At 26.8% G+C, this 10,736-nt stretch overlaps 3 pseudogenes; 1 reads left to right on the top strand and 2 right to left on the bottom strand.

The window, feature by feature from the left end:
• The first annotated feature begins 336 nt into the window (after nucleotides 1–336).
• On the top strand, nucleotides 337–1,406 carry LOC125845818 (uncharacterized; annotated as a pseudogene).
• Nucleotides 1,407–1,408: 2 nt separating this feature from the next.
• On the bottom strand, nucleotides 1,409–2,496 carry LOC125845816 (uncharacterized; annotated as a pseudogene).
• A 6,481-nt stretch (nucleotides 2,497–8,977) lies between these two features.
• LOC125845815 (uncharacterized) lies at nucleotides 8,978–10,229 on the bottom strand (annotated as a pseudogene).
• Between the last annotated feature and the right edge of the window lie 507 nt (nucleotides 10,230–10,736).

Raw genomic sequence — 10,736 nt, 5'->3', positions numbered from 1 at the left:
AATTTGACTGCAAATCAGGATTCTACCACTTCAAGTTAGAAGAAGAATCTAAAAAACTTAAAGTATTTACAGTACCACAAGGATTTTATGAATGAAATGTATTACCATTTGGATATAAAAATGTACTAGGTAGATATCAACACTTTATGGATAACTACTTTAAACAACTAGAAAATTGTATAGTATACATTGATGATATATTATTATATTCTAAAACATAAAATGGTAGATAACAAGAAAGGTACAAGATTCAGTAACAAACCAAAGAGATACGAAGACTAGTATTGCATATATTAAATTTTACATTTACAATAGAAGTAATATGTACTGAGAAGAATGTTATTGCAGATTACATCTCAAGACAAAGCTACCCAAACTGAGAAAGAAAATACTATAGAAGAAATACTCAAAGCCATGAACCTACTTTGCACAAAAGTAGAAAATATTGACAAAGAGCTACAACAAATAAAAAGTCAGCAGCATGACTATAAAAATGCTGAGCTAAGTCGATCAGAAGACTTAAAAATTCCAGAGCTACAAGGTGACGTTGGGAAACACCTAAAAACCCATAATGATTTGTTACATGCAGCTACAGGAAGTACATCTGCAACAAACGAAGAAACTAGAACTAGATATTCTAATACTAATATGAATAAAATATCTGACAAATCATTTATGCCAAAAGAACCAAAAAGATCCATTATTCATACCACATCAGCTAAATACATATAAAGAAAGCCTAGGAGAAAACAAAAAGACTTATAACCATATAACCAGATCCTACATAGAAAACCCATAAAATACAGACTTTTCTGAACCAGAATCCAAGATCCAAAAATACAAAAAAATCCCGTGAAGATTATATTACACAAAATCTACAGGGATATAATAAACTGATTGCACAACCGGGAACACGTACCAATCTAGTAGAAACTTGCTACAACTATGGACTATTAAATACTGTATGTACCCAAACAGGAGATGAGATATCAGCAATACCAGAGTTACACAAGACATTTATGCATTATAAAAGAATAACTAAAGGAACACTCTTTTATATAAAGTTCTATTAAGCACCAGCAGAAATATTGTATGATGAAATAAAACCTATCATACAAGTTATAAAAATCGAATTAATCAGGAAAATGATAATACCAGAAAAAATAGAACGACAAGACGAGATACAAAAAGTAGAGATACCAGAATTTTATGCCAGAAAGCGAATTATTGGAATAGCTACTATTTTAAACGAATTAACAACCAATTATTTAAATGGAAATTCAGTATGAAGCTATTATGCAAGAGAGCAAACTATGATATATTCAAATTCTAGAGAAGTTAGAGAAGTAGATATGGAAGAAATATGACAATGGAAATTCAATCTATTTATGATTATGCGTAGCTAAATTTATTGATTCCTGAATATCATAGCATGATAAACTTTTAATAAGCTTAATATCCATTGTCGTATTTCTTCCATATCTGCTTCTCTAACTTCTCTAGAATTTGAATATATCATAGTTTGCTCTCTTGCATAATAGCTCCATACTGAATTTCCATTTAAATAATTAGTTGTTAATTCGTTTAAAATAATAGCTAATTCAATAATCTGCTTTCTGGCATAAAATTCTGGTATCTCTACTTTTCGTATCTCGTCTTGTCGTTCTATTTTTTCTGGTATTATCATTTCCCTGGTTAATCCGATTTTTATAACTTGTATGATAGGTTTAATTTCATCAAACAATATTTATGCTGGTGCTGAATAGAACTTTATATAAAAGAGTATTCCTTTAGTTATTCTTTTATAATGCATAAATGCCTTGTGTAACTCTGGTATTGCTGATATCTCATCTCCTGTTTGGATATATACGGTATTTAATAGTCCACAGTTGTAGCAAGTTCCTACTAGATTGGTACTTGTTCCAGGTTGTGCAATCAACTTATTATATCCCTGTAGATTTTGTGTAATATAATCTTCATGGGGTTTTTTTGTATTTTTGGATCTTGAATTCTGGTTCAAAAAAGTCTGTATTTTATGAATGTTTTCTATGTAGGATCTGGTTATATGGTTATAAGTCTTTTTGTTTTGTCCTAGGCTTTCTTTATATGTATTTAGTTGAGGTGGTATGAATAATGGATCTTTTTGGTTCTTTGGCATAAATAGTTTTTCAAATATTTTATTCATATTAGTATTAGCATATCTGGTTCTATTTTCTTCTTTTGTTGCAGATGTGCTTCCTGTAGCTGCATGTAACAAATCATTATGGGGTTTTAGGTGTTTCCTAAAGTCACCGTGTTGCTCTGGAATTTTAAGTCGTCTGATCGACTTAGCTTCGCATTTTTATAGTCATGCTACTGACTTTTTATTTGTTGTAGCTCTTTGTCAATATTTTTTACTTTTGTGCAAAGTAGAGTCATAGCTTTGAGTATTTCTTCTATAGTATTTTCTTTCTCAGTTTGGGTAGCTTTGTCTTGAGATGTAATCTGGAATAACATTCTTTTCAGTACATATTACTTCTACTGTAAATGTAAAATGTAATATATTTAATACTAGTCTTCGTATCTCTTTGGTTGTTACTGAATCTTGTACCTTTCTTGTTATCCACCATTTTACCTGCGTATTATATGTTCTTACAATAAATTTGTTATACACAATATATGGTTCAAAAATTATTAAACATTTATATATTGAATATAATTCTTTTCTATTTAGTTCTCATTTTATTTCGGAATTTGTAAATGTTCCTGAATAATATCTGCAATGGTGTTGTACCTATTCCTTATTATATCTATATTTTAATACTGCTCCGTAGCTCATTTCACTTGCATCTGATTTCACTATATAGGTGAATTTTTCATTTTCATCTGGAAAGCATAGTTTAGGTAATTTTTTACATAATGATTTTTTTTTCCGTATTTGTTGTTGATCTTTATTATCAAAATGATATTCTACATCTTTCTTTAATCTTTTATGTAATGGTCTTAAATTTTCTGCTAAACTAGGTATATATTCTCTTACTTGATTTACTAATCCTAGAAACGGTTGTAATTTCTTTTTTGTATCTATTTGTTCTTCATAATTTATTATCTTTTATACTATATATGTTTGCATTTTTGTTCCATTTTTGTCTATTTGTATTCCTAAGAATTCTATTTGCTTTTTCATTATATCTGCTTTCTTTTTAATTAGGCTTATACCTGAGTATTCTATGATATGTACAAATTTTTCTAATAATCTTATATGTTCATCTTGTGTTTAAGAATATAATAATATATCATCAATGTATACTATACAATTTTCTAGTCGTTTAAAGTAGTTATCCATAAAGTGTTGATATCTACCTGGTACATTCTTATATCCAAATGGTAATACATTTCATTCATAGAATCCTTGTGGTACTGTAAATGCTTTAAGTTTTTTTAGATTCTTCTTCTAACTTGAAGTGGTAGAATCTTGATTTGAAGTCAAATTTGCTAAAATAATTATATCCTTATATTTGTCTTATCTTTAATATTTTATTGGATATTGGGTAATTATATGTTTCAGTTTTTGCATTTAAATTTCTATAGTCAATAACCATTCTACTTTTTCCTCTTTTTCGTTCACTATGTTTATTTACAATAAATGTTGGGATTGTATGCTTACTATTGCTTTCTTGTATATATCCTTTTTCTAGTAATTCATTTATATGTATCTTGAATTCGGTTAAATCATTAAAATTATATTTTAATGATTTTTGGGTTATTATAATATTATTATCAATTAGCTCAATTTTTACTTTTGTTTTATTTTTCTTCCATCCTTGTAAAGGATCCCCACTATATAATAATTCTATCTTATCTTGGATTATTTTTACTTTATCTATAGAGAATATAACTAATTCTATTTCTGGGTCTTCATCTTTTATATTTTCTAATTTTTGTGTAATTTTTTCACTACCTTTTATCCATTCTGTTGTTTTCCGTTTTTTGTTATTCACTCTTTTTGCTCCTATTTTTTGTTTATATGGTGTTGTGAACCACCAGTGTGTTTTTGTTATTATATGTGGGTATAATTTTCCTAAAAATGGCATTCACAATAGCATATCTTTTGTGGTCAATTCAAAGTTATGTATTTCTTCTATAGTTAATATCTTATCCCATATTTGTATTTTTATATTTTTTGCCTTATATGTGATCATGCTTCCTTCATTATTAAATTGTGTTACTACTATCAGTGTTTTTAATTATTCCCATTTATCTTCTGGTAATCAATTGTATTTACATATGTTAGCTTCTGTTTCTGTGTCTATCATTGGTGTATAGTATCTGTTGTAATATCCTTCTATTATTATTTTTGCAATTATATATATTTTCATGTTTTTATCACAAGAAGGTTTTTTTTATTATTATCTTCTTATTATTATAATTTATTGTTAACTGTTTGTCTTCTAAATTATATGATTTTCCTTGTTCTAACCATTTTATTCCTAATGTGATATTTTTATCTCCTTGATATACTTTAAACTTTATTACTATTGGTACTCTTCCAATGATTATTTCCTTTTCTGTAGTTTTCTTCGGTATACATTAATGTCTTTGGTAGTTCAGGGCATAATTGTTCAGTAGTAATTATTTCATCTTCTATTATTAATTCTCTTGTAATATAATTTTCTTCTTGTCCTGTATTTATTAACATTAGATATTTTCGTTGCTCTATTACTCCCGTTATGTAATAATGATATAGTTTTATTTCTTCTTCTATTGATTTTTGAGAAGTTTTATCTATTCTTCTTGAGGTACTCTTTTTTGATGATATTCAGGGTATTTCATAGTTTATTCTTTTTTATGTGCTTAATCTTTCTTTTACTATTTCTAAATCTTCTTTTATGTCAATCTCATTATAACTATAGTCATTATTATCTATGACTGTAACTATTCTCTCAAAATGATTTTCTATTTTTATTTTATTTATTTTATTTTTTGCTGTTATGTTATCTTTTGTTGTTAAAACATACAAGTTTTTACATCTAGCTATAAATATTTCACTTCCTGGGGTAGTTCTATCCCTGACATTTTTCAATATAATACTAGTGATTTATCTATATTCATGTCATTTATTGCTACTGAGTAGTTAGCACTTATTATGAATTTAAATTTTTGGTATATGAGGTTACCTTTTACTGCACTTATTATACTTTTTTCTATAGGTTGTATGATCTTATCATCTGCTAAGTATATTTCTATGGGTGTATTTATTCCTTCTCTAAAACATGCTTTTATTAATATCTCTGTTCCTCCTAAATGTACATATTTAATTGGATTTTTAGCCTTAATATATTGTATTTCTTTATTGATTATTCGTTTGTTTATTATTGGTATTTTAGCCTTTCCTTTTCCTTTGGTGTATTTGCAATCTATGATATGTTCTCTTTGACTTACTACATAATACTCTTCTTTTTGTTGTTTAAACCAATTTCTTATTTTTGGTATTTCAAATATTTTTTCTACGCTTAGGTCTAATTCTTTTCCTTTTATTTGTTCAAATATATTATTATCAAATATTATTTTTTGTTTTGCCGATTCTTCAACTTGATATTTTTCTTTAGTTATTATTTGTATATCTGTTTCAGTCATTGATATAGTATTCATTATCTGATTCTATTACTGAATTGTTTTTCATTTCGTCTGTTTCGTTTTCTGATAATCCATATATACTATCTTCACTTTCTAATTCATAATCTACGTACTCTATTTGTGTATATTTTTTCATTGTCTACCAGTATTTTTTATATAATTGTTTTTTCTTTGAATTTTTAGGTAATGTACAATTTTTTGCCATATGTCCTATTTTTCCACAATTGTAACAAGTACATCCTGTTAATTTTTTCTTTGCTCTATATGGTCTTTTAGTTTTATAGTTTTTTACATAGTATCTTCTTCTTGGTTTTTTATATTTTATTTTGATATGTATTTTTTATTATATTTCTTTTTATAGTATCTGTCTGTACAAACGAATTGGGGTGTTGTTTTATTTTTGCAACATGCTAGGTTTTTTACCAATATTTTTTCCATTTTTATTTCTTCTTTATGTTTTTCACATAGTTCTATAAACCATCGCTGTAAGAATTTCATTCTAGTTCCTAATGTATCTGTTAATCCTGCTTCATTCCAACTTTTTATTACTTTTGAATTGAAAGGTTCTCGTAATTTTGTAAAATATAATTTTCTTATTTCTTTACTCTCTTCTATGCTATATGTTCCTTTATAATAGTATTCTCTAAATGCACATGTATATTCATCTATATAACGCATATTACATATTGCTAATTTTGTCATTAGATTCTAGTTTATGATTTTTTCTTTATTTTGTTCTTCTACTTATGTTGTCATACTATTAAATTAGTTTCTTATAGCTACTTCGTATTTATATAATATTTTCATAGTTGTAGTAGCTATTTCACCATCAATTTTTTTATTACTTCTTAAAGTTTTTAAACTTTCATCTGATAAATTTTGTAGGAATAATTTTACTATTTCTATAAGTGTTCTTTCTATATATCCTGGTGTTTCTGTCATTCCTATTTTGTTATCTATTAATTTTTTTGATATATATCCCATCCATAATTGGATTTTTTTATTTATATCTACAACACAGTCTAAATCTAAAAAATTTTGTTGTTCAGTTATTGGTTTAGGTGTTCATTTTTTATTCAATCTTTTATCCCACATAGTTTTTTCTCTATCATATTGTCCATAGTTTATATTATAGTATCTTGGATTTTTTGGATTTTTTACTCCTGGTGTACTTGGTTTTTCATCCATGTCTACGTGTCCTGTATTTACTTCTAAATTCTTTGTATCTATGTTTGCTAAAAGTTTCGTATATGTTTCGCTGGTTTCTGAATGTTATTCTTCTAGATCATCATTATTTATTTCATCAATTCCTATTTCAGGTAGATTATCTTGGTTTTCTTCTTTTTCTTCTAGTTCTTCTAATTTTAATTTTTTTAAAAAAATTTATTTATCTCATTTGCTCATTTTGTTTTTTGTTTGTTTTTTTTGTTTAATTTCATACATTTCTTTCAATATTGCCAACTCTTTTTCTAGTTCTATTATTTTAGTATTTTTTTCTTCTTTTAATTGTTGTACTTCCTTTTTTGCTTGTTGTTTTATTTTTTCAATTTCCGTTTTTCTATCTATTTCTTCATTTTCTTTTGTTATTCTTATCATAGCAGTTAAACTATCGTCTAATTTTACTGTTTCTTTTTCTAACATTAAACTTAGATTGTCAGCTATTTTCTTATATCTTCTTCCTAGATTAGAAAATATTATCTTTATTTTTAGTCCGTCATAGTTTTCATATGTTTTTCCATCTATTGCGTATTCTTCTTTATTCATTTATAAATTGTGTTGTAGTTTATATTCTAAGTTTTCTATTTGTATTTGTAGATATAAAATAGTTTTTCTCTGTGCTACTATAGATTTTTTACAAATTTCTGCAAATATATTACTGTTAAGTCTATTTTGCCTATGTCTTAATTCTTGTCTTTTTGCTATAATTATTTCAGTAAGTTTTTGTCTATATTCGTTATTCTCGTTATTCATTGTATCTTTAAATATTGAATATATTTATATTCTAATTTAGATATATTATTTATTAGTTGATCTAATTTATCGTTATTAGTTTTTGTGATATTGAGTTGTTTATATTCTGGATATAATTTGTTTATTTTTCTTCTTGTTTTTCTTATTTTTCTACTAATATATTTCTTTTTATCCATAGCTCTGATACCATTTTAGGTATACAAGACTTTATCATAATATTCTTTTTTCAAGGGTATTAATATGATTATTTCTTTTATATTTTCTATAATATATTCTATATATTGTATATCTTGGGTTCTTTGATATATTTCTATATTTTGTTTTATTAGGTCTCCTAATAAGGTTATATTTTTAGTTGCTTGCCAATATTGGAGGTATTCGTAGTTTATCATTAGTCTGAGTATTCTAATTCTTGATCGCTAATATCAATTCGTTCTAGGTCTATATCTATTTCATACCAGGTTTGGGTCGCTAGTTCTAATTCTTCAAAAATAAATATTTTATCCCATATTATTCTTCTTAATTCAATTATTTCTATATCTTTTAGAATATATAAAATCAATGTTTCATAAGTTAATATCATTTTATCACGTAGGTAAGTAGCCATATTGATGTTCCGTTGTTTAATCAATAATTTCCTCATATCATATGCACTGTAAATATTATTCATATTAGATTACTATAAACTAGATTATTTTTTACCATGCTTTCTCGTCACTACTAACACCGTACTTTCAAAGGTACTTTCTTCCTAAACAGCGCCTCAACTTTGTTTACTCCCCTCACGACTTTCCTTGCCTACGGTTTTAGCCTTAGGATGACATAGTTCTGAAAGTTTTTCCTTTTTTTTTCCCATGTTAGCAAAATAGAAACATGCTTCAAATAATTCTAGTATATAATAACTAATATAAACTTATTTTATCATGCTATGATATTCAGGAATCAATAGATGTAGCTACGCATAATCATAAATAGATATACCTGTTTTTCTATGAGTGTAATTTCTGTTGTGTTTTGATCCATATCTTAGATTGGAAACTTGATATTTTATTGAAATATTTTTGTTTACAAAGAGGCTTGCTTTCCGTCGAGAAAGTCTTGCCTTAGATGTGCCTAATGACTCTATATTTATACAAGTAGAGATGCCTCTACTTACTTTACATCTGTCCTATACTATTTCTACTTTACATTTACTACATACTACTTTACTTTAATAATGCACACCTACCACTTTAAATTTGTCCACTAATAATGTACACCTACCATATCTATCACTTTACATTTGTCCACTAATAATGTACACCTACCACTTTACACTTGTCTGCACTAATTTACATATTCCTATCCACTAACTTACTTTTACAATAAGACAAGCAACTTTATTTTTCTTTTATCTTGTCAGTATTTGATTTTTATATTGTCGGCTATATTCTAGTTGGATAGCTGGAATTACATTATCTTCTCCATAGCATTTTGAACATTGATGATCTGGGTATCTGTATCCAATAGTCTTGTAGTATTTTGTCATTATCTCTGGTGAAATAAAATTCTTGCGTATTACTCCTGTAGTTGGCTGTTGCTCTGGTTTTAATAAGCTTAATATCCATTGTCGTATTTCTTCTATATCTGCTTCTCTAACTTCTCTAGAATTTGAATATATCATAGTTTACTCTTTTGCATAATAGCTCCATACTGAATTTCCATTTAAATAATTGGTTGTTAATTCATTTAAAATAGTAGCTATTCCAATAATCTGCTTTTTGGCATAAAATTCTGGTAACTCTACTTTTTGTATCTCGTCTTGTCATTCTATTTTTTTCTGGTATTATCATTTCCCTGTTTAATCCAATTTTTATAACTTGTATGATAGGTTTAATTTCATCATACAATATTTCTACAGGTGCTGAATAGAACTTTATATAAAAGAGTGTTCCTTTAGTTATTCTTTTATAATGCATAAATGCCGTGTGTAACTCTGGTATTGCTAAAATCTCATCTCCTACTTGGGTATATACGGTATTTAATAGTCCATAGTTATAGCAAGTTCCTACTAGATTGGTACTTGTTCTCGGTTGTGCAATCAACTTATTATATCCCTGTAGATTTTGTGTAATATAATCTTCATGGGATATTTTTGTATTTTTGAATCTTGGATTCTGGTTCAGAAAAGTCTGTATTTTATGGATGTTTTCTATGTAGGCTCTGGTTATATGGTTATAAGTCTTTTTGTTTTGTCCTAGGCTTTCTTTATATGTATTTAGCTGAGGTGGTATGGATAATGGATCTTTTTGGTTCTTTGGCATAAATGATTTTTCAAATATTTTATTCATATTAGTATTAGCATATCTGGTTCTATTTTCTTCTTTTGTTGCAGATGAGCTTCCTGTAGCTGTATGTAACAAATCATTATGGGTTTTTAGGTGTTTCACAACGTCACCTTGTAGCTCTCGAATTTTTAAGTCTTCTGATCGACTTAGCTCCGCATTTTTATAGTCATGCTGCTGACTTTTTATTTGTTGTAGCTCTTTGTCAATATTTTCTACTTTTGTGCAAAGTAGGTTCATGGCTTTGAGTATTTCTTCTATAGTATTTTCTTTCTCAGTTTTGATAGCTTTGTCTTAAAATGTAATTTGCAATAACATTCTTGTCAGTACATATTACTTCTATTGTAAATGTAAAATTTAATATATTTAATACTAGTCTTCGTATCTCTTTGGTTGTTAGTGAATCTTGTACCTTTCTTGTTATCCACCATTTTACCTGCGTATTATCTGTTCTTACAATAAATTTGTTATACAAAATATATGGTTCAAAAGCTAATAAAAATTTATATATTGAATATAATTCTTTTCTATTTGTTTCCCATTTTATTTCGGGATTTGTAAATGTTCCTGAATAATATCTGCAATGGTGTTCTACTTTTTTCTTATTATATCTATATTTTAATACTCCTCCGTAGCTCATTTCACTTGCATCTGATTCCATTATATAGGAGAATTTTTCATTTTCATCTGGAAAGCATAGTTTAGGTAATTTTTTACATAATGATTTTATTTTTCGTATTTGTTCTTGATCTTTATTATCAAAATGATATTCTACATCTTTCTTTAATTTTTTATGTAATGGTCTTAAATTTTCTGCTAAATTAG

This window comes from Solanum stenotomum, chromosome 11 (assembly GCF_019186545.1).
Source record: "Solanum stenotomum isolate F172 chromosome 11, ASM1918654v1, whole genome shotgun sequence".
Classification (NCBI taxonomy): domain Eukaryota; kingdom Viridiplantae; phylum Streptophyta; class Magnoliopsida; order Solanales; family Solanaceae; genus Solanum; species Solanum stenotomum.
The sequence above is the reverse complement of the archived record's forward strand: the minus strand, read 5'-3'. Positions and strand labels throughout refer to the sequence as shown.